Source organism: Polypterus senegalus, chromosome 8 (genome assembly GCF_016835505.1).
Source record: "Polypterus senegalus isolate Bchr_013 chromosome 8, ASM1683550v1, whole genome shotgun sequence".
Classification (NCBI taxonomy): domain Eukaryota; kingdom Metazoa; phylum Chordata; class Cladistia; order Polypteriformes; family Polypteridae; genus Polypterus; species Polypterus senegalus.
The window spans coordinates 141,395,931-141,420,373 of record NC_053161.1 but is presented as its reverse complement, the minus strand read 5'-3'; the positions used below and the strand labels follow the sequence as shown (position 1 = coordinate 141,420,373).

Sequence of the window (24,443 nt, the reverse complement as noted above, 5' to 3'; positions counted from 1 at the left end):
TCTTATTAAGGGGTAGGCTCACTTATTACACACAGTTCATATAAATATCCATACCCAAAGACGCTACCATGTTTTGTGATTGAACGTTTTACATTTAGACGTCTTTGTAGGTTTCCACTCATTTTTAGTCCACTGTTAAAAGCAGTTCTTTTCAAAATCCATACCACTAGAAGAATTTAATTTAGAATATTAGGTCAACATGCATATTACAAACATGTCTGTAAAGTCTAGGGACAACAACAAAGCCATACTGCCTTCTGGAGATACCCGAGACCACTCACTGGAACTCACTCATCTTATGATAGTATAGTACTCAGATGGTGTCAATTTACCTATTGGTTTTATGAAATGACCAGCTTTTTAACAGCCAACATCAGCAGATAGAGATTATTTTGGGAACATCTGGCTCATTTGGTTTCAGCTCATTTTAAATATCATTAGCAGGCTACAGTGACAATGATAAACTAAACAAGAGACTGTCACATGCTTGCTTGGCATGAGCGGATATTAATAATACATGTGGACTCGGCACTGGTTCAGTAACATGCTCTTAGCAGTGCTTTCCACCATAACATCCATTCAGCTGACGGCAGTTGCTTATTGATGCTATAAATAGAAGGGTCAGGTTTCACGTTTCTTCATTTCACTCATTCACACATCAGAGAGGTCACCATATATCTTTTTTCCCCCGCAATAAGAAGATTTTACAATGCATATATTTTCACAAGTAAATGAATTGGTGGAATGAGAATACAGCTTTTGTCTGTTAAAATGTTAAATATTAATGCAGAGTAAAAGATCTGCACGCTTCTTTTTAAACAAATAAAGTAAGAAATAAAAACTCAATGTCAAGTAAATTATGCTGTTCAAAATAATGCTATGAAATTAAATTATGACTACGAGCCTTATTTGTTGAATCAGTTATATAATATCTGGATGCTTTGAAAAAGCACAATGGAAGATGCAAATATTCAGGGTACGCATTTAAGATCTCCAACACATACTGTGACAAGGATCCACATGTCACTTATAACAGAAGCATGAACTGCTCAGAGCTCAGCCGATTAGGTCAATTGGGTGTCCTCTCCATTGAAATACTATGAATGTGACAACTGATATTTGATCCCTTTCACGGTAAAAAATGTGGAAGGTACTACGAGGAGACTGATTTTAGCTACAATAGAATTAGAAATAAGATACCCATACACCCCAAGAACTTATGCAAGAAAAAACAAAATTATGAGCCTATTAAGGTGTTATGATCACGCTTGTCTTCACAGACAACATAGCCGTAGAGTGTTGTACCATGTTTGCCATAGATTGTACAGGAGAAAGTAGGGTGAAATGACACTTTTTACTGGCTAATTAAATAAATTACAAATTCAAGCTTTCGAGGCAGCTAAGGCCCCTTTACACCTTGCCAGATGAAAGGGCCTTAGCTGCCTTGAAAGCTTGCATTTGTAATCTATTTAGTTAGCCAATGAAAGGTATAATTTCACCCTACTTTCTCCTCACAGACAACAAAATTTCCAGCACCATTGTACAGTTGGACTTCACATTAGGTTGATCTTGTGTATGCTCCGCACCGGGGTTTTGAAGGGATGATGGTTGTAATATGGCCCCAGTGGCAGCACACACAAACTTGATTTAGGTTGATGTAGTATCAAAAATAGGATATTATTTGTCAGCAAAAACATCTTTGATATGAAAACCTGTTTCAGCACAGGGACATCACCTGCTAAACATATAGCAGTGACACCAATACTGAGTTAATGTGCTAGAAAATTTTCAGAGTTACCATTTATTAAGTCTTATTTTCCCACTTCATTGAGTTCATATGAATTTCCTCTTAAGGGAGAAAGGCTACTCATTCCACACAAAAATTATATTCCTGACTGAACATTTTTTCTTCTTTATTTCACCTTATACAATTTCTTGTACAGTGACACCTTGGTATACATCTGCTTTGGAATAAGTCCAACTTGGTATACATCCTGTTTGGACATGAAACATTTTGCTTGGTATACGACCTTTGTTTGGAATACGACTTGCTTGCTACCCTTGTTTACTTCTCTCTCGAGACAAAGTCACGACTGCACACGAGCGTCAGTATGGCAGTTGCTAGCATTCAGTGAACAACCCGCGTGCTACCTGTTGTATATGATTGTTCAATGATGCTTTTTGTCCATTGCTTTATGTTTGGGTGTTGATTGCTATGGTCTGCGTCTTTTGAGACGTATGACTGCCAGAGAGAGGGGTTTGGTTAAGAAGGCTAGCTGTATGAAGAGTTGGTTAAACATGGTTCAAAATAAACAGCATTCAAAACGTTATTCTGAGTGTGTCGCTACTTCAATCTAGAGAACACTACACTACGCTTGTTTACCTCTCTCGAGACAAAGCCACGACTGCCCACAAGCGTCAATACACCAGTTGTTAGCATTCAGGGAAGAACCCGCTCTTTAACTCTCTGTGAATTTTCACGTGATTTTGTTTTTTTTTTCGCATTAATTTGAATTGATTGTTAAAAAGCATGAAGGTGGCATGCATATCCGGGACATGGCATATCATATCCCAAGAATGACGGTATCTACGATTATGAAAAACAAAGACGTTATTAAAAAGTAAATTGAGGTTACATTTTCAGTTATTTCATCTAATTGCTTTTGTATTCATGTATCTTAATATTAAGCAGTGTTTAAATTATTTTATACAGCCCCATCAATGTATAATATGCCAATAACAATAGGATTTTTTTTCATGGGAACAGATTAATTATTTTCCCTTTATTTCTTATGGAAAAAATTAGTTTGGTATATGTCCTGTTTGGTATAAGTCAAAGGATCTGGAAAGGATTAAGGATGTATACCGAGGTACCACTGTATTAGGAATGTGTTCATTTTCGCATATACCTTGGGTTCAGAGCACAGGGTGAGCCACAGTACAGCGCCCTTGGAGCAATTGCAGGTCAAGGGGCTTGCTCAGTGGCCCAGCAAAGTAGGATCTTTTTTGGCAATACCAGGGATTCAAACTGGAAACCTTCTGGATATCAGCGCAGATCCTTAGCCTCAGAGCCACAATGAATGAGGCAAGAGGTCAACGTCACTTCACGTCAGCTAATTTGGGTAGCATTGTGTTATCTGAATTGACTTACTGTGAGCTACAACGTTAGAGAACATTCATATGAAATTTCCCACTGAGAAGCTTGCATTTCCCATCTTTGTTATAGCACAAAAACACAGAATAACTGCCAGAGCTACAGCAGATCTCCTTTAGCTCACCTGCTGAGGTGAATTGTCAGGTCATTTACAATACATTAGTATTTTATGTGGATTTTACATACTTTGCACACATCTGCATGGGGTATTTCTAGGTTCTCCAGTTCCCCCTTTACTTTGACTAAACAGCACTTCTGTCCACCAAACAAAATTGCATCATTAGTAGAAATATTTGAGTTAATGGCACTGGAATCTTTTAAACAGAAACAAACGAGAACACAGGCAGGGTTCGCTCTATTGTGCAATTTTACAACAGGGGCTTGACAAGAATCAAAATCATGAGGGGGATGGATATAGAAAACAGAAATTCATAAGCTTTTAATCACTAATTCGTTGGTAGAACCAGATTTTTTATTTCAAATTGCATCTAATGCTGCCAGCACAGGCACCTGATTCACGTGACCCTGAAACAGGATTTAGAAAGTTAGGTAAAATGGATGGACAAGTGATATTGGTGTGCCAAAAACAGAAAACACAAGAAACAGAACTGCCATACAAGATGTCCTTAAAAGTATACTGTATCAGGGATTGATATGGAAGCCTGTAACTGTGCAATGTTTCAATATTTCATGTATACTGCTGCATATTATTAATTCATTCATTTTCTAGAACCACATTCTCACTTCTCATGGTTGCAGAACAAATATAGTATATTTTGGTAGGAAATTCCTGGGATCACTGGACATAAACCAATGCTGTTCAGAAATGCCAGCCAGTGTTTAGTAGGCAGCGCGGATCCATAGCGGTCTATGGAATGGACTGCAACTCACAAAGCATCAAGTTCAAACCCCACCACAGACTCTGCTTGACTGATTTAACTTGCCGAACTTTAAATTCTATAAATACTAAAATAACTATGCTGAAACAATCATACTAAGCACCTTGACTTTTACTTTTCTTTCTTTTTGAATAAAAACCTCCCCTGATTAACTAAGCCAATGTCACATTACACAACCTTTTGACATGGGGCAAGCCAGATTTGCAAACTGCAATCGCTGATCTCATCATAGCACCATGTCATATTACATGACAGAAAACTGCATGTCTCATGTCACATTTACTGACCAAACACTGAACTTCCAGCACAGTCATGCTCGGCACTTTTACTGACAGCCAATAGTGTGCTACATGATGGAACGGGCGCTGTATGTAGTTTTAACAACTGCAGTGGGTTCAGCAGCAATCTCTGCCCTATTTTTTTCTTATTTCAATTCTGTTATGATATGTAAAATACAAGACATCAAACAGACAAGCTTCTCTTCTGTTTGTGAGGTTCACGGCCCCCATGATGCCTTACAGAGCTGATGGTGTACTGGCGCTGTATGAAGGTTTAAAAGCTGTGGTGCATTTGGCCAAAGTCTTGGCCCTTCTTTTTTTTCCCATTATGTTTTAGTACATAAAATATTACACAAACAGACAAGTTTCTCTTCTATGTGCAAATTTCAAGATATGCAGGTTTGTAATATCTCAGTGCTACATTCTAGGCATTGTACTGCTGACTGAACTCTCTTTGGTTCTCAGCTACTGCAAAAGACCCCGCTACTCTGACTTAAGTGAAAATCAAACCTGTTTGACTTCATCTAACCAGTCGTAGACTAGTCTAAGTGGTTAGGTATGTCACATTAGATGATTGACTTCACAGCGTGCCACTGCTGACTGCCACCGACAGGCTAAGATTATGTTAATAAAAGCTACAATTGAAAATTGGTGGAAAAGTCATCTAATATGACATGGGCTTAAAGATTCCATGAAACTGAAGCATTGTGAATAACATGCAAGTCCCATCTGAAATCCCTGTCTGAACTCAAAGAAGATGAGGTGGCAACACGACCTACACTAATCTGAAAACACCACTCAAAAAGGTACAGTTCTCATCAGGTGTGGATCACTGTTTAATATGAAAGATGTAGCTCTCAAATGATGCAGTAATAAAAAAACAGCCTAAATCCCGTTCAAAATCAGTCCCCCAAGGACATGTATGTATTAATAGAAACTAATTTGTTTTCAAATAATGGCCAGCCTAAATGAGTAAGTTCAAATTTAATCTCTGCAATAAGCCACTGTTTTCAATTTAGCTCACTATAATACATTAAGCACGCTGCAAAGGTCCTAGCCCAGCTGCTGCCTTATGCAGCCAAACAAAAGGCAAACACACTAACATCAGAGCTAAGCTGTGCAGGATAACAATATTTTCTGCTGTGCTATTATAAACACTACTATTGCCACCCTAAATCCATTGTAGGAGCCTTAACAATGATGTCTAACGTCTATCCCCACACCCAAACAAACCCTCCTTCTCCCCCCATTGCCACCATGACCATCTGTTCATCACAACGGCAAGCAACTGCTAGAAATGTGACATACAGCTTGACCCGAAATTGTAAAATCTCCCTCCCCTTCTGTTCAGTTGATACCACCATACAACCAGAAATTGTCCTGTGCCTTTTACAGTGACTTTGTGCTCCTGCTGATTGTGAGAAAAAAAAATGAATAAGCGAGGCACTCAGAGAAATTAAAATTGGATTTTGTCAGTAAGTGGTGGGCTTTGTATGTAAAAGACACAAATTACTGGTTTTTATACTTTATTAAATATCTCCTTGATACTGAAAGACAAATGACAGCATAATCAAAATATTTTTGAGTCTCATTTATTACTAGCTTAATGTGTATTCACAGAGTCTGGCATTTGAGATGCAGGACTGATTCTCATAAAATCACTTAGGTGCTAAGTGGATGTGAATGAGCGTTATAATTTGTCTGGGCTTCAATTTTAAACATAAAAATTTTGTAACAAGTTAATAATTGACAGGAATGGATCTCAAATTTTTTCCCTTGATTTGGCTATACCCGTATTACCATGAAAAGCCCAATTTACACTGACAAACCATGTGTATACAAATCAAGAACATATCAGGACATACCAAAGTCATATCAATTCAGACTGTTGTATCATGATAATGGAAAACAGCTGCACAACACTTTCTCAGTGAGTTCACTATATACAAGTCAATACTGGACAAAATAATAATATATTTTATTTATACAAAGGTGTCTTTCTAAGCACTCAAGGACACCAAACTTTTTTTTTATTTTTTTTTTTTATTTTATTAATTTTATTACAATCAATACATAGCAATCACATTTTTACAAAAAAAAAGAAAAAAAAAAGAATTATGCTAAGAACAGATCAATCCCCACCCTTGAGAGAGAGAGCAAGCCAAACAATCAGTATTTCTAAGCTCAATAAGCAATGAGTTCCAGAGCTTGGGAGCAGAACGGCTGAATGCTCTGCTCCCAATGGTGGTTTAGATGGGCGAGTGGGACGGTTAGGTTGATGGAGGAAGATGATCTAAGGTTACAAGAGGGAATAGCAACATGAAGAAGGTCAGACAGGTATGGAGAGAGGTTATGAATGGCCTTAAACTTTAACAGAAGAATTTTAAAAATCACTTCGAAACTTAATTGGGAGCCAATGAAGCTGCTGAAAGACTGGAGTAATATGGTGAATAGATGGGGTTCGAGTAATGATGCAAGCAGCAGAGTTCTGGACCAGCTGAAGCTTATGGAGAAATTTATTAGAGAGACCAAAGAGGAGCGAATTGCAATAGTCCAGATGAGAAGTGACAAGATTGTGAACAACAATGGCAGTGGTATGGGGATTGAGGGAGGGGTGGATGCGATTAATATTATGTAGGTAGAAGTAGGAAGACTGGATGATGTTATTAATGGGAGATTGGAAAGACAGAATACTATCAAGGATGACACCCAGATTGTTGACCCGAGGTGAAGGGGAAACAAAAGAGTTATAACTAACAAGTGAAAGATTATTGGCTTTGGATAATGTTGATTTTGTACCAATGAGGAGAACCTCAGTTTTGTTTAAACCAAGATTTAATTTCAGGAAAAGAAATTAAATAATAAAAAAGAGAGGCCCTAGGACAGAGCCCTGAGGTACAGCTGAAGTAACAGCGGTGGGCTGGGATGTGAAAGTTTTAAGCTGAATGAATTGAGAGGTAAAATCTGAACCAATTTAGTGGATTGTGGGTAATACCAATCAAAGATAATTTATTAAGGAGAGTGGTTTGACAAATAGTACCAAAAGCCGCACTCAGGTCAAGGAGTGGAGGGCACCGGGAGTTAGACCAGAAGGAATTAATTCCTTTCAAGGTGTCCACTTGGAATCTCCGGCAGGACCCATGATGGATGCATCTCCGATGAGGGAGAAATACGATGTCCGCATCGAAGTGCAGCATAGACAGCAGAGGAACAGACTGGTGGAGGCACAGTCGAAGAAGCTCAGCAGCGGAGTATTGGAGCAGGCCCTTTGCAGGTTGGATAGCGAGCGACAGGAAAGACCAAACAAACATAAACCAGATGAATATCCTACCAGACCACATTGTAGGCGGGGCCACAAGCAACTCAGGCGCCCAGAAAAAAAAATGTAAGCTGAAGCTAGTCCATACACAGCCATACAAAGCCACACAGAGATATCAGCAATATCACCAGCAAAATCACCAGTCTTATCTAAAAATCATCAGTCTAGTTATCGGCAAGCAGTGGCAACCATCCCCGCTAGCGGAGTCTCAAAAGGAGCTAGCAAAATACTCATAGCAGACCAAATACAAAGGTATGTCTTGGTGTCTTGTCTTCATTAAAGATTGTCTCTAACTGCCTGCTGATGAATGACCACAAGACTGATAGATTGATGGTGTTCAGTAGTATTCCATCCCACATTTTGATACTCTGTTCATATGCACTAACAGCAGCAGTGGAAAACTAAACCAGACTTTTGTAGGAGGGTTTCTCTCTATATTGCTGTATGTTTTTATATTTTACATATATATACACTAACTGATTTACTAATTATTTTATTTATTTTTAGATAAAACATAACAAAATCTATTACAAGGCAAATATGCCTATGAAAAATCATTTAGTGTTTTATACAGACAAATGGATTGATTGAACCACTAGAAATCTTACTGATTTAATACCACTACCTAGAGTCAACGGACTTCTTTGCATAAGGAAAAAAGGAGAAAACAATAGTTGTTGATATGCTTTTGAAGGTAAATCTGGTTTTACACACACACATATACATACATATACATAACATATATATATATATATATATATATATATACATATATATATATATATATATACACATATATATATATATACATATATATATACATATATATATATATATATATATATATACATATATATACATATATATATATATATATATATATATACATATATATATATATATATATATATATATATATATATATATATATATATATATATATATATATATATATATACATATACTGCTCAAAAGAATTAAAGGAACACTTTTTAATCAGAGTATAGCATAAAGTCAATGAAACTTATGGGATATTAATCTGGTCAGTTAAGTAGCAGAAGGGATTGTTAATCAGTTTCACATGCTGTGGTGTTAATGAAATTAACAACAGATGCACTAGAGGGGCAACAATGAGATGACCCCCAAAACAGGAATGGTTTAACAGGTGGAGGCCACTGACATTTTTCCCTCCTCATCTTTTCTGACTGTTTCTTCACTAGTTTTGCATTTGGCTACAGTCAGTGTCACTACTGGTAGCACGAGGTGATACCTGGACCCTACAGAGGTTGCACAGGTAGTCCAACTTCTCCAGGATGGCACATCAATACGTGTCATTGCCAGAAGGTTTGCTGTGTCTCCCTGCACAGTCTCAAGGGCATGGAGGAGATTCTAGGAGACAAGCAGTTAGTCTAGGAGAGCTGGAGAGGGCCATAGAAGGTCCATAACCCATCAGCAGGACCAGTATCTGCTCCTTTGGGCAAGGAGGAACAGGATGAGCACTGCCAGAGCCCTACAAAATGACCTCCAGCAGGCCACTGGTGTGAATGTCTCTGACCAAACAACCAAAAGACTTCATGAGGGTGACCCAAGGGCCCCATGTCCTCTAATGAGCCCTGAGCTCACTGCCCAGCAGCATGCAGCTCGATTGGCATTCGCCATAGAATACCAGAATTGGCAGATGCACCACTGGTGCCCTGTGCTTTTTACAGATGAGAGCAGGTTCACCCTGAGCACATGACAGAAGTGAAAGGGTCTGGAAAAGCCATGGAGAACATTATGCTGCCTGTAACATCATTCAGCATGAGCAGTTTGGTGGTGGGTTAATGATTGTCTGGGGAGGCATATCCATGGAGGGTCACACAGACCGCTACAGGCTTGACAAAGGCACCTTGGCTGCCATTAGGTATCAGGATGAAATCCTTGGACCCATTGTCAGACCCTATGCTGGTACAGTGGCTCCTGGTGCACGACAATTCCTGGCCTCATGTGGTGAGAGTATGCAGGCAGTTCCTGGAGGATGAAGGAATTGATACCATTGACTGGCCACCACACTTTCCTGACCTAAATCCAATAGAACACCTCTGGGACATTATGTTTTGGTCCATCCAATGCCACCAGGTTGCACCTCAGACTGTCCAGGAGCTCAGTGATGCCCTGGTCCAGATCTGGGAGGAGATCCCCCACAACACCATCTGTCATCTCATTAGAAGCATGCACCGATGTTGTCAGGCATGTATACAAGAACACAGGGGCCATACAAAGTGCTGCATACAATTTTGAGTTGCTGCAATTAAATTTTGGCAAAATGGACTAGCCTGCCACATCATTTTTTCACTCAGATTTTTGGGGCGTCTTTGAATTCAGGGCTCTGTAGGTTGATCATTTTTATTTCCATCAAACGATGTGGCAGCCTTTCGTTCCTAACACATTACCCAGTCTATATCAGTATAGATATCCAGGAGGATTTCTTTTTCCCATTTAGATCTGATGTGTTTTCAAAGTGTTCCTTTAATTTTTTTGAGCAGTTTATTTACACACACACACACACACACACACACACACACACACACACACACATATATATATATATACACATATATATATATATATATACACATATATATACATATATACACATATATATATACATATATATACACATATATATATACATATATATATACATATACATATATACATATATATATACATATATACATATATATATATATATATATATATATATATACATATACATATATATACATGTATATATACATATACATATATATACATATATATATACATATACATATATATACACACACATATATATATATACATATATATACATATATATATTATATATATATATACATACACACACATACATGTTTACATATAACACCTATTCAACATATTCAGACATGACTTATAAAACTCAATCAATCAAGTCACATCACTCATCATATATCTACAAAGATTGGCTGCATTATGAAGAGTTATCATTTTACACTTCTAAAAACTGCATATACTCATAAAAAGAGCATCAAATCAGATCTGTTATTGCAATGAACAGCAGCCACATCATCCTACTAATAGCACATCTACAGTCGAACAGTGGATTCAATTTATCATTCCAAGGACTTGAAATTGCTGCTACTGTGGTGCTGTGCTAAAAATAGCAACGAATGCTACTGCATGCTTCTGTGCTTGGCTTGATTTAGTAATTAAATCAGAGCACACACTCTGTCCGAGTGCAATGATAAACTCATGCCCAGAGGCATAGATTTCCACAGGAAATCTCCCTGTGTCAAAGCTGGATTGGTTTTAAAACCTACCATCATCCTAAAGGATGTAAATAACTGGAAAAGAGGTTTCCCCGTAAAGATCTTTGTCACATTAATGTGTAATCAGCTCCATAACGCAAAGGCATTATCAGCAGCCTGACAGGCACTTAATGTCAATGATTCACTCGGCAGCCACCGGCTAAAGGTGGTGGCAACAACTGTTTATGTATCAATAGAAGTGCAGATTAAGAAACAGTGTGTGACAGGCAGATTGTCTGTAAATCTTTACAACTAAAAAAAAACTTTCATTCTCTTTCCAGGTTAATTACAGTATAACTTTGCATAGGAAGGAATATTAAATACACACAAACATACAGTACACACGAGTGTTTGTTCATTTACAATAGTGGATGTTCTGCACTGACATTCCCAAAATGACCCTACACAGTAATACAAGATCTTCCCTGCGTTAGCTCTTTAAGGATGCTAGTTGTTGAAGCATTTTGTTTCTTCACTGCTGTTTATCTACAGGCAGCTCCCACAGCATCTTCCTTCTAGACCTCTACTAATTACCCTATTTATTATTACCATGCAGTACAATTAAGGATTTGTACAGTATGGACGAAGGAATAGTGTACCAGTGCTTTGTCTAGGTCTATTTGTACAGATTTTGTTGTTTTTATTCAAGTCATTAATGTCACTATGTGTCAGGAATGCCAAACTCTAATATCATATATATGGATTAAAAAATGACTAGTTTAAAAATCAATGAATATACTATACAACCCACTTAATCTAATGTAGCTCACAGACAATGAAACCTATGCCTGTTCAAGCAACATAGGGCCACAAAGTGGTAATCATCCCTGAATGACGCACCATTTCATTGTAAGGAACATTCACCCATACTAGGAATTTAAAGTGTTCTATTAAACATATTTATGTTTTTGGAATATATGTATCTAAAGTATGTGGACAAAAAAACACCAATATATTGGGAGAATTTGAATACTTCACATACAGTAACGGGGCATGAGATTCAGGAAAAAGACTCCGGAACTGTGAGACAGCTGCATTAACTATTGTATCATCCTACTACAACTGATCAGGTTGATAACCAGCTAAAACAAGAAAATCCAATTCATAAAAAGAATGTAAATACTTTGTAGTACTGGTGGTGTGATTCTGAGCTATGTTTTTCATATATACAGTAATCCCTTGTTTATCGCGGGAGATAGGTTCCAAGGCCAGCCGCGATAACTGAATTTCCGCGAAGTAGGGACACCATATTTATTTAATAATTTAATGTGTATTTGGACGTTTTTAAACCCTCCCTGTACTGTTTACAACCCACCCTTTACTCTATTAATAACAGGGACAACTGTTAAGCAATATGAAATCGGTAGATAAGTTTACAGTTACTGTATAGCGAAATACACGTACCTATATATGATGTGATGATGGTGATGAATATGCTGTGCAATAAAAATGATGACGATGAAGGTGATGATGACTTTTACTGCGCAGCTGATGACTGTATTTTACGTCTCTTCAGACGCCGTGCCATTTCCTGGGGCACCTCTTCCACGGTTTCCGAAGGTGTATCCGTAGTAGTAGTAGGAACTGGCTCTTTTTTGCGAGGCTGCAAAAACATTGTGATCGGCAGCTGCTGCCGCTGCTTCTTTTTCTGGTCTAAGAGCAGCTTGTAGGCGGTCATGACGTCGTCGACCTTGTTGCAAAATTGTACCGATCAAACCATATCGTCGTCCCATTCCTGTGACTGCTCTTGCAGATCCTTAGCCAGTCTGCAGCCACAGCCGCGAACGTTCTCCCTTCCTTCAACATATCCAGAAGTTTCACCTTCTCAGCAATCATCATCATTCTTTGTTGGCGTTTAGGCTCAGCACCAGCCTTGGAAGAAGGAGCACGTTTGGGAGCCATTGCAGGGGGTGAAAATTGAAGCGAAGTTCAACACAAAGAAACCACAAAGAAATCACACACAGTACAGTGTAAAGTAAACCGCTCGGCGAGAAGGCTTGAAGCGAAATGGCCGCAACAGAGAGACAAGGAGAGGTGCTGTGGGCTCTGGGCATCAGTCAAAGCACCAATCACGGGCCCGATTTAAAAGCAGGAAGCTGTGATTTGTCGTCTCCCTCCCATGTACCAATCACAGCCCGTGTTACAACGCACTTAGTCACTGAACTTGTTTTGTTGTTCTTAGACTAGGAAATACTACTACTATATTTAAAAACCCGCAAAGTCGTGAATCCGCGAAAATTGAACCGCGAATTAGCGAGGGATTACTGTACTGTGTGAAGGAATTAAAAAAAAAAAAAAAAAGGAGGATTCCTCTGTGCTTTTCAAATACAATATAGAAGGGCAGTATGGTGGTGGAGTGGTCAGCACTTTCTAGTATAGCTCTAATAGTTTAACTAGGGCACCGTCTCTGGTCTATGTTGTCTTTATTTTTGCTTGTTTATCCTATTATTTTTCGTTCAATCTTTTGTAATATTTTTCTATGCAAATGTTTTTGTTAAATTGTTTTATGTGATACTAGCTGTATTAACCAGGGAAATTTCCAAAGATAATGGGCCACAGTTTCGATGCCGTTGGTTAATTGGATGTATCAAAATTACTACTACTCACTAACTCAGGTACTTTTTTGTATACAATGTATGTAGCTTTTTTATTTTTAATTTACCAGAAGCAGCCGAAAGAAGAAGAAGTACTAATATTATTAGTTCACTGGAGCTCTTTACTCTTGAATATGTTACATACAATTGCACATGACTAAAAATTTCTTGCTGTTTATTAATTTCTGTTTTTTCTAGTGGCCTAGACCTTTGTTGATCGTCACCGTAAAACAATTTTAGAGGAAGCTGTATTCTTTTGAATTGAAACAGGTAATCAGTGAGAATAATGGGAATTCTGGGAGTCTTTACTATATTTTTATTTAAGTTTATAATTTTCATTTGATTATGTCCTTCACTCAAGCACTGCTTTTCATGTTTTTGTCAGTTGTATGTTCAAGCTTCTATTTTTTTAATTTGCCCTAGCAATAGCCAAACAATAAAGTTATATTGAACCATGTTGTTCTTTAACCTATACTGACAGCAATGTTGTTTAGGGGTTGCACATTTAGATGATACAAGGAACTGAACATTTTAATTACAGGGCTGTTTTCTGTAAAGTCTGAAGTCGGTACTATGGTTTGTACCAGTAGTGACGTCAAGATTTTATAAAAGAGTGGGTCTAAATTTGTCACAAGTGGACCTAATGTTATTTTTATTACTATTAAATATACAACATTTTTGGCACATATGTTATAATTTTAACCAGTATAGAATTATATTACAGCAAGCAGTTCAATTACATTTTGCTATGCCTTGTAATTTGACTACGAAAATCTGATACATGCGTTTCTAGTCTCTGAATACTTCAGTGAATCTGTCGTCAACTAGATTATTACAAAAATTCCAAAATTATCTCTCTCAATATCCCATTTTCCACCCACACACTGTCGGTACCTGTTGCATCAATGAGCTACAAAGCTGTGTGCCTTACCAATTGTAACAGAACTCGGAAACTTTAATGCTGTCTGAGTAGGTGGCTCGTGGATATCAAACAAATTCATAACCTGACCAGTCGTTTGGGATTTGACAGATTTGTGGTTGTAGAAAATCCAGCACGCACAGCAATAGCATAAATAGCTAAAGTGAAAACAGCTAGTGGCAAGGTTTCCACTTGGCATTGCAGCATCATTTAAATTTTCCATGCCAACATCAGACTCTGTTTCTTTAACAACTGGTAGTCGAGACATTGTTCATGTTTCCCCCCAACAACAGCAACATATCCCAACAGCAGCTAGTGATGGGCAACTCACTAATAATTTCTTCTTTTTGAACAATTCTCATACAAATCGATTTGAGAGTGCTATGTAGTAACTTCAGTAAGTTGTTACTTGATAGCCTCCTGTTAACAATACATGCATTAAGCAGTTGTGATTGGCAAAATTTAAAGTCAATCTCATTTATAAAATAAACCTTATTCGCAGATGTGCACTGTATGATGTATCCGCTTAAGTAACCTCTCTGCGTTGTTTTAGATGCAAGGCCACACAATCATTTGTTCCACTCTTCTGTAAGAACATGGGACGTCTGCAAGAACATGCACTCTTTATTATCCCCTGTGGGGGTCGTTATTCAGCCTTGCTGATGACTTTGCAGTGTAAACTTATAATCAACTGATATTTTAATCAAGATGTGTATTAAATGCATGTATGCAGCATACTCTAATTTTCATTTAAGAAAGAAAAATAGTAAAAAAGCTAAGCTACAGGGTGGGACAATAATGGACCTGGCCATGGTTTGTAGGCTTCTTAAATGATTGCTGAGGGGGTCAGTAAAAGCCCAATTCAAGCACTGGTTTTCTTCCTGTAAATATATTATAACGTCGTCTTTGTTGGTAGAGAAAATAATGCATGAGAGTCTGAAATGTAAACAGCCAAGGGAATAACTTTTCAAGAAGCAGTGAGGTTTTAACAGGAGAAAAGTAAGAATCGTACATAACAGGTAAAAAGAAATAATCTTGGAAACTACAGTATATGTACAGTTGTTAACCCTTCTCCCTTTTGGTCATGTGGAACATGTTAAAAGAGCTGCACTAGTAATTTAAATTACGCAGTCGGCCTGTTGGATGAGAGGAAACTAGTACTCCTATATTTCTCCTTCCCTCTTTGGCAATCTGACATCTTACTTGAGTTTAGTCGAACTTTCCTCCTTTCACTTCATGGCTTACGCCATACATCATACCATCCAGTGGATGAAGTGAAATGATACAGGAGGTACTCTGTGTTGCAAACGTCTTGTTTCACTTCACAATGCCTTATAAATTTTACACAACTTCTTAGTGTAACCGTCCCATTTGGAGATTTTACCACATTTACTTTAGTATATTATATCAAGGCGGATGGATGGTGATTTTGAGATCAGAGCATGCTGATGTTAGTATATGAAATTGAAGAGCCCTGATTCCCTATTTTAATTCTGTGCAGAAAAGTTTGCCTTCTTCATCCCTTCCACTCTACTGCCAGTGCAGCTGCCAGTAGTCTTCATTTGCAAACACAGCAAACCCCCCAACTCTGTACATTCATTTTACAGTACTGTGCAGAGAAAAGGATGTTGTGCATTAGAATAGTCCCCACTCTACAACATTATCATTGACAAATATCAAGAAATAAAATGAGTGCCAACTAATTTTCTTTTTTCTATAACATCACCAAATTTCAATCAAATTCATCAGAGTATTTTTTATATTCTAGGCTATTTAGTTTTTCTGTTGTTTGGGGGTCATCCCTAAATACTGCTTTTAAATGAGGCTTTTTGTATTATTTTGTAATTGTTAAGTATCTGAAGTTAGCTTGTTACTTGTCTTCTTATCTTTCTTGTTTTTTTATATATGTTGAACCCAAGTGGATCCCCCGTCTCATAGGATGATTGGGCTTTCTTTATCTTTTTCAACCCTGGATGGGTTCAAAAGTCAATCTCAACATACCCTTAATTTTACCTTGGAAATTTGGACCAATTAATTAAGCTAACTTCATCAACACTGGGATACAGGAAATTCTTATATCCCCAAAAATGTACAGGATGATATGAATAAAAATCCACACAGACACATGATGAACATGCACACTGTACACAGACAGGACAGCTGCTCTACCCACTGCACTGATATGCCACCAGGGCCGCACTGCAACATATCAATTAGTATTAGTAACTTAGTGAGAATTTAATGACCATGATTAAGATTATACAAGACTCTTTATTCCTCAATTCATGATTTTTGTCACTCTATCAGTTCTAGGGTCAAAGAACTTGTAATTGGTATTCACAGAGAGCATAAATAACAATGCTAGCACACACAACTAGTCTTTCCTCAGAGCTCATTGAAGTAATTAATGATGCTGAATCGAACAGCAATGCTGGAGTAAATTAATAAACAGAAATCACTTGGTCAGATGTTCAATGCATAAAGGAGTATTTTAGCTCTGCAGTCCACATCATAGGATGATGGTTACTGTTCAGTGAGCTAATAAATTGATTCCTTTTGTTTGTAGTTAAGCAATGTGACCTCCTAGTTAAGATGGACTGTAAAGTGCAAGAGTCCCACTTACCCCACCAATACAAATAATTGTAATTCAGGTCAAAGACTGGTCATATCAGGGTCCATCATTTTGCACTATACTACACCCCCTTTGAAGCCTAGATTTAATACCACTTGCATTTGAATTATCCAGCTCAGTGGTTAGTGCTGACACACATCAGCTCCAGAGACAAAGGTCTGACTCCTTGCCTAGTCCCTTCCTCTTAGAAGTTTGCAGTCCTCTCTGTGCTTAAGTGGATTTGTCCTAGTGCACCAGTATTCTCCCTTATGCTTAAGTCTTGCACAGTAGGTTAAATGGCGGCTCTAAATGGAATCTAGGTGAATGAATGAGCTAGTGAGAGAATAAAAACCTAGATTCAAGGCTCAGAGTTGCTTTCCAGTTTGTGCCTAATGCTGCTGGTACAGGCTGTGGCTCCCTGGGGCTAAGAAACAAAATCAGCAGATTATAGAAAAGCAACTGTACCCATCCCACCCTAAAACTGACCACTTTTCCTAAAAGGTTTCATTTATCTTGACAGAAAATGAATCATTAAGTTAAAGAACATTCAAACCACTAAAATGATGAGGATCACTGAAGTCTCACTTGTTGCTTAAAGGTCCTTGGTAAAATGACTGCTTACTGGTGCCACAACAAAGTACCGAAAGCCACATGCAACATCATCTGCAGTGGTATCCACCATAGTGAGAGTCTTGCCTCAAAATAAGGAGATTGTGGTCACATTTTCATTCAGGATTTTCAGTGAGGATCCTGGAAACACCAATATGACTGGCAGTTCTATGCACAGGACAGAAAATGTATTGCTGTGAAAAACATTTAAGGAAGTTGTCAAATTGACCTAACAATTTTCTGACAGGACACTGAGAGACAGGAGCAAAATATGAGGGCCCAATAAATCAATATTGCAGACAGGATAGAGGACTGAGCAAGCCATTAAAGCAGGCTACTGAGCATCCCCAATCATGATCTAAATCTCCTGGTGCAAGGGAAGGTCCATCAGGACCACTGCAGTGGATTTAGAAAAAAACAGATGATGGCCGTCCATTATGACACGATTCTTAGATTGTAGTAGATGAGACAAATCTTGACCTTCCTAAACAACGAAAAGTCAAAAAGTTCAGCATTACTCTTCAGGAATGGTACAGAACAAGATGCATTATACGACTAGAGTAGCTGCTGTTAAAACATTACAGCAAATTAGGAATATCAGATAGCCTCTGATTAGCAGTTTATGGACCTAAAATACAGAATCTTATGAATATGGTGAAAATTAATTACAATCTTTTAAAAAGACCGATTCTGTTTTTCATACATAAACATAACCTCATACACTATAAAGAGTAAAGACTATTGTATATGCATGCCAGTCTTCTACTCGTTTAATCCCTGTGCTTGGATGGGGAAATAATGTTTCTCTAGAGGCTTAAAGCTTTCAACATGAACAAAGCCTTTGTTAATTGTATACTGACAACAAAAGAGCTCACTACAAAACTTATCAAAATAGAATAAACAAAAGATATAATTTAAAATATGGTATTCCTAAATTTAAGGTTACTTTGTCCTTTATTACAAATAGTAACTTTTCCTTCTTTATTCATTTGGCTCTAAAAAACAGGCTTTCCAAAACATCACCCAGCATCCCTACTTAGATCTTCAGGCAGATTACCCACAAGCTGCAGCACCCCGTGGGGCTCTAATTTGAATAATGATGGCAATAATTCAAAGATTCCCTGCAGCTGAGCTAAAGGAAGCACCAGGTAAAGCAATTAGTGAACAACCCATGCTCATTATACAGTAAATCTGGCACATCAAGCCATACAATGTGGAAGCATTCATTCAGTGGATGCCTTAAAAAAGTAGATCTGAAATGAAGAAACCAAGATTTAACTGGTAATAGTTCAAAGGCTCACCAAGAGGCAAGCTCGCAATGCCACTCCAAAGGCTCTGAACTCCTCTTTGGCTTGATTTCGATACTTGTTTGCTTTTGTTTGAAATAATGAAAGCCAAGGTTTCTTTTGAAAGGCATCAACTTTAGAGAACAATAATAATCTTTGCTACTTCATAGAGAGATTGTATTGTTTGTCTCATATAGATTTTGACACATCCTTATTGATAAAAAGAGCAAATAAATCTATCACCAAGATAAATGTACAGTACATAAATTTACTTTTTATATAGCACTTATCATGGCCTATAGTGCACAAAACACCATAAGGGACAAAATCTATCCACCTGTAAAAAAATCCAAAACCACCCAAAAATGAACTACATTCAACACTTCATAAATGTAACAAACAAATCTTATACTACAGCAAGGACTGCATATGTCTATTAACTAGACTTTCACATTGAACATTGCCAAAGGATCGCAGGCCACCAAACCTTTTTTTTTTTTTCTTCCCTCTACTAGCTCATCACTGTGAAATTTTTTTCCTCATATACAGTGCTGCCTGGCTTTAGTGACAATAAGCATATGATTTTAATAAACATAGTTTTTTTCTGTTGTAACAGATAGCCCGGCCACAGACGGACACGACACCAATGTCCACAACAGACAGTTTATTTCACACTATTTACAACAGGTTCCAGCAAGTCACACACGACTCCTCCAGATCCTTTGTCTCTCTATGGCCGCCTCCACTCCTCTCTCGCAAGCTCCGTCTTCCTCTTCCCGACTCTGGCTCCTCGAAGGGAGTGAGGCGGCCCCTTTTATCACGCCCCGGATGTGCTCCAGGTGCTCAGTGATTGTCTTCCGGCAATAGTTCCTGATGTGGCAGAAGTGCTGCCCTTGTACCTGGAAGCACTCCAAGCGTACACAGTTCCTTGAGCGGCAGTACTTCCTGGTATGGCTGGAGTGCTGCCCTCCAGGGCTCAGGAACCATCTAGCCGCCCCCACCGTGGCCCTTGGTGGAAATCAGGGGGGCTGCACTCTTGCACCCAGGGGAGATATTGTCCCTTTCCAGGTCCTTCCCTGATCCAGGCGTCCCAGGTGGGGTCCCTGGTCGTCTGCCACACTGCCACTATTTAAAAGTTATGTATGTTTTCTGCTTGGCATCTAATCTTCAATGGAGACAATACAGTAAAAAATAAAATTAATTTTGTGTAAAGCAAAACCCCTTACATGTGAACACATTGATCATGCCTACTACACTGTTAGGTATACCTGCTTGTGTCTTTTTAGTAGGCAGCACTCTGTCTTTATGCTCATTCAAATGGGAAATATGACAATTCTGCATGAGAAGCACATTCAACATGGAGCCATGAAACATTTCTTCATATAAAGGATAGGCATATTGAATATAAAACAAAGTCATGTCATTAAAGCAGAAAACATGGCTGATTTTATAAACCAGCTGGAGAGATATTTAGACAACTAAGCTTAAATCGAACCTAGTGAGATGAGTGGACTAAAGAATCACCTTTTTGATGTTCCACCCATAAACTAACATACATTATTATGGTAAGAGGTGGAAAATTTCTTTAAAATTCAGAGAAGAACGTCATAGTACACATTATTTTCCATAGGTTTCAATGTTAAAAAACTTGGGAATGATATGTACTTATTTTAGTTTTTCCCATTTGCTATTTACATGGCACAAATAATGTGACACGTGATCACAGCGGTCACATCTAGAATGTCTCTAGAACCTCTGGTATAAATATGGCTGTGGAGCGAGTTGAGATTGTCCTAAATACAAAAACCAACCACAATCTCTAGTGTTAGTTAGTGTCAGTTCAGGCCAAGTGCTTGGTTTGTTTCAGTTTCGTTCTACTTTATTTTTGATTTGACCAGGCGCTTTGATTGCTCCATATATTTTCGATCTCCTTGTTTTGACTTTGCCTGGCACTGACTATGTTTCTGGAACATGTTATTATCTTATATCATGATCTTTTTGTCACTCACAATAAATCCAGAGACTCTGTCTCATTACAATTATCACCACAATACAGAAGACTTAACAGGGTTCTAGGAAGAAATTATTAATATACTGTACATTTGGGTGACACAACAACAGATGATGTACAAGCTTAGGGCAGTACAAGTGTTTTAATATACACATGCACGCATCATCACCAGCTTAATGGCCATTTTCCAGATTTACCAAGGTTAGCTGTTGACCTCTATTTTTTTCTCCATTCTTTAAAGTGATGGGCATTCTTTGGGGTCAAACCCATTCTCTTCATATCATAAGTCACATAAACTGCTATAAAACACTGACTGACTATTGAGAATAAGAATGCCCCAAAAACATCTGTGATGACTGCAACAATCAAAGTTTACTTGAATACTTTTTATAGTATAAAGAGAAGAAATGGCAGTTTTTTTTAACATCTATGTGTTCATATGTACACAATTTTTAGATTTGAGAAACCTCAAATGTGTATTTTTAACACCATCTCAACCCAATAATATACCAATTAATTCTTATAACAGTATACAGTACAGTATATCTGTTTTGGGCTTTTTGTACTGTCTCACCTTACAAGACATGGTCATGTTTTTTAAACTACTGTTCAAACACAGTCGCATTTCAGTCAATCATATAAAGGAGCCTCTTGCTAATTAATATAAAAAGTAGGCACAGATGATGCAGTTCCGTATAGGTAAGCTAGCAAAATATAGAGTTAGCAAAATAAATCATAATCCTGTAATTAATGTATTTTTTTCTCTATATTCAGAACTTCAAGCTCACTGAAACAATGAACATTTAAACATATGCCAAGTATTACAATAAATCCATGATAAAATAACGTTTTTTGAAGAGTACATTAATTAGCATATGAACAAATATATCCATGGCAACAATTTGGAATGGGATAAGAAATAAAAGATTAAAAAAGAATGAATCTCAGATTTTTCAATCAGAAATGTCAATGCAGCATGGGGGAGATTTTTGGCTTTGAAATGAAGTCTACAAACCTGATTGTGTCAGATTTATGAAATTTAAATTTAGAACAGAAACATATGCACGCGTCAAATGAATTTAAAGAAATTAACAAAACAAGCTGTATCCCAAACATTTCTGTTAATTAAAGAATTAACTGCCAGGTGACCATATTATATGAACATAGCCTTTGTACTTTTACCTTTGTACAGACATACGTGGAGATCTGAACTTGAAAAACATAACTGTTTTACTAGTCATTAAGACAGATACATGATGTCACTTAAACCTTTGGATATGTGACACTTAATCTTGCCAGCTGACACTCTGCCAAAAACTTCTCTATAGACTTGTATTTTATACAACTACAAGACAACAATCCATCATGATGAAGTTAATTCTAAATATGGCAAATTGCAACTTGTGGAACATTGTTGGAGTCTGCAGATTCTCCCTGTTTAAATGTGTTTTTTCTGCTGAAACTCAAATTATCTCAGAGATGTGCACATTATACTACCATGTATCTCTAATAAATCGGCACCGTACAAGTTATCACAGTAAAAGTTCCTTCCATTGAACTGGCGGTCAATCCAAGATTGGCTTGTGCCTTGGACCTAATGCTGATGACACAGAATCCAGGATCCTGTTAACTCTGCAGCAGAAAATGTGGGCTCAGAACATTAGATGGAGGAAGGGAGAAAAACATTACCATTAAAGAATTATGCACAATTGCTTGAATTAAATTACAGCAATGCAGACCAAGACGCACAATGTTTAAAACTAGCCTCATATTTGAGAAGATGAGGAAATGAATAAGAAAAGTGAATAGACGGTTGAGTCAAATCACCTGTTCTCACAAATATTATTCTTAAAAGTAAAAAAGGCTATCCATGAAACACATTTTGGACTTTAAAAGAACATTTAATATATATTAGAATGACATTGGCGTGCAATGTATTGTAGTATTACCACCTTACACTACTTGAATCTTGATGCAATTCCCAGTAACATTGGATGGAGTGCATTAGAACACTCTAGACGAGAACAGGCCATTCAGCCCAACAAAGCCCACCAGTCCTATCCACTTATTTCCTCCAAAAAAACATCAAGTCGAATTTTGAAAGTCCCTAAAGTCTTACCGTCTACCACATTACTTGGTAGCTTATTCCAAGCGTCTATCATTCTTTGTGTAAAGAAAAACTTCCTAATGTTAGTGCAAAATTTACCCTGGAGTTTCCAACTGTGTCCCTGTGTTCTTGATGAACTCAATTTAAAATAACAGTCTCGATCCACTGGACTAATTCACAGTAATAATTTTAAACACTTCAATCATGTCACCTCTTAAACTTCTTTTGCTTAAACTCTATAGGCTCAGCTCTTTTAATCTTTATTCATAATTCAACCCTGTAGCCCTGGAATCCGCCTCTTCTCTGGACCTTTTCTAGTGCTGCTATGTCCATTTAGTAGCCTGGAGACTAAACCTGCACACCGTATTCCATAGTATTCACTAGTGCATTATAAAAGTTGAGCAGAACCTCCTTGGACTTGTACTCCACACATTGTGCTATATAACCTAACATTCTGTTGGAAGTTGATAGCATTGAGTCCACTATGACTCCTAAATCCTTTTCATACGATGTACACTTCATTTTCCAACCGCCCCTTCTGAACAAACCTAACATTTTTACTTCCTATGTGTAATACTTTACATTTACTGACATTGAATTTCATCTTCCACATATCTGCCCAAGCCTGTATGCTATCCAAGTCCTTCTGTAATGATATAACGGATTCAAAATTATCTGCTAATCCACCTATCTTGGTATCATCTGCAAACTTAACCAGCTTGTTACTTATATTCCTATCTAAATCATTTACATATATTAAAAATAGCAGCGGCCCTAGCACTGACCCCTGTGGAACACCACTCTTAACATCGGCCAGTTCTGATGAGGTTCCTCGCACCATCACCCTCTGCTTCCTGTGTCTGAGCCAATTCTGCACCCATCTAAAAACATCACCCTGAACTCCCACTTCTTTTAACTTGATGCCCAACCTCTCATATGGCACCTTATCAAATGCTTTCTGAAAGTCCAGATAAATAATATCATATGCTCCACTTTGATCGTATCCTTTTGTTGCCTCCTCATAGAATTCCAGCATGTTAGCAAAACACAACCTCTCTCTTCTGAACCCATGCTGACTGTTCAGAATAACTCCTGTCCTTGCCATGTGTTGCTCAATCTTATCCTTAATAATTCCTTCTATTAATTTTCCTGTGATGCATGTTACGCTTGCTGGCCTATAGTTGCTTTGATCTGCCCTGCCTCCCTTTTTATATAATGGAATGATCCAGTGTGCAGTGACTTCCTAAAAATGTGTGTCAAGGGTTTATATATGTACGTATGTACTCACAAGCCTCCTTAAGAAGGTAAATATTATCTGATCCTGGTG

General features: G+C 37.7%; 1 protein-coding gene across 5 annotated transcripts in view; it reads right to left on the bottom strand.

The window, feature by feature from the left end:
- The window catches only part of dennd5b (DENN/MADD domain containing 5B), a 308,333-nt gene that overhangs the window by 276,315 nt on the left and 7,575 nt on the right, over positions 1-24,443 (bottom strand). The window lies entirely within an intron of this gene.